We start from the raw sequence: 1779 nt of genomic DNA, 5'->3' as shown, positions 1-1779 counted from the left end.
AGAGATGACCCATCCCCCATGCCCTCAGAAAAGTTATTTGAAGTTTATATTTCTCAGGGCCTTAATAGCAAAATAATACAGGACCAGCCCAGAGATCCTTACACCCTTCTCCCAAAACACTACAATCCAGATCCGCTCAGATAAATAGAAAGTTGAAACAAACCATGCAACACCCCTCCCCTCCAAACCTTCAAAAATAACTACCTCAGCAGCAATAAGCCAAGCTGCACGCCAGGAACATGCTGGGCCATGTTCCGTGTCGATTCCTTCACCACACACCAACACTGTGGCTTCATCCGCTAGGCGAGGAGTCTGAGGCATGCAGTGGCGTCACAGGCAAGGAAATGTCCCAGGCAGGGCTTGAACCAGCAGGGTTAGCATGGAAACTTCCTCTCCCCTTTGTTAGGAGACAGCTGCCAGAGTCCAGCCGTCTCAGGAACAACCTCTATGTTACTGACAGGGACAAGGCTTCCGAGCTAGCCTCCTCTCCTGCTTCTTCAAATGTTTCCTATTTGTCTGTTAGCCAATAAAGGGTGAAAAAGAGGGAAGCTGCCACTACCCATTCCCTAAACTAAGGCACACAAGGCATACATGCATTGCCTGTCTTGACTTAAAGCTTGCCCGCTCCTCTCCCAAGTGAGTTTTCCTCAGCTTCCACCCCGAACCCAACACAGTCAGACACAACAGTCAACAGAATGTGGAGTGTTTTGGTGGGTGAGAGGCAGGGCACATCATGGTTTTGTTGTTTTGTTTTTCGAGACAGGGTTTCTCGGTGTAGCCCTGGCTATCCTGGAACTTGGTCTGTAGACCAGGCTGGCCTTGAACTCAGAGATCTGCCTGCCTCTGCCTCCCAAGTGCTGGGATTAAGGGTGTGTGTAACCACTGCCTGGCTGTGCATCATGGTTTTTTGTTTTGTTTTGTTTTTTGTTTTGTTGTTGTTGTTGTTTTGTTTTGTTTTGTTTGTTTTGTTTTGTTGTTTTTAGAGGCAAGGTTTCTCTGTATATAGCTCTGGCTGTCCTGGACTCACTCTGTAAGCCAGGCTGGCCTTGAACTCACAGAAACAGACCTGCCTCTGCCTCTGCCTCTGGAGTGCTGGAATTAAAGGCATGTGCTACCACACCTGACTCCATTATAGAAGGGGGGAAGTGGGAGGGAAGGAAGAATGGGAGGAAACAGGGGAAGGGCTAACAATCAAGATGTAATACGAATAAATTAATTAAAAAATTGTAGTGCCTCTTAAAAAAAAAGTTAGACTTATTTGGGGGAGGGTGTCTGCATGGGGACGGATGTGAGTGGCACAGCTTGCCTGAGGAGATCAGAGGACACTTTTCAGGAACCAGTTCTTTCCTTCCACGATGTGGGCTCCAGGGCTCAGACTCAGTGTGGCAGGCTTGTTGGCAGGTGTGTTCACCACTGAGCCGCCCTCTCACCAGCCCCTCTCACACTCGTCACTGGCATCAGTAAGCAACTACTGGTTCAAATTCTGGACCCTGTCTATTCACTGTGATAATGTGAAACAATTTTTCCAGGGGTCGGGGGTACAAGGTCTCACTGTGTGTAGCCGGGCTTGAATTATCAGTGTGGCCAGAACTCACAATCCTCCTGCCTCAGCCTCCTGGGCACTGCAGTTACTGGATGTACCACATATCTGGCTTAATAAGCCCGGTTCAAGTGTAGAGACAAAATCCATTTCGCGTTTGGATGGTATGTTTCTCGCAGTCCTTTTCATCTAGAAGGAGTCCCGCCTCTTCGGTTCTTTGCTTTTGGTCCCCACCGAGA

The sequence above is a fragment of the Acomys minous genome (assembly GCF_964271855.1).
Source record: "Acomys minous genome assembly, chromosome: 16".
NCBI lineage: Eukaryota > Metazoa > Chordata > Mammalia > Rodentia > Muridae > Acomys > Acomys minous.
The sequence above is the reverse complement of the archived record's forward strand: the minus strand, read 5'-3'. Positions refer to the sequence as shown.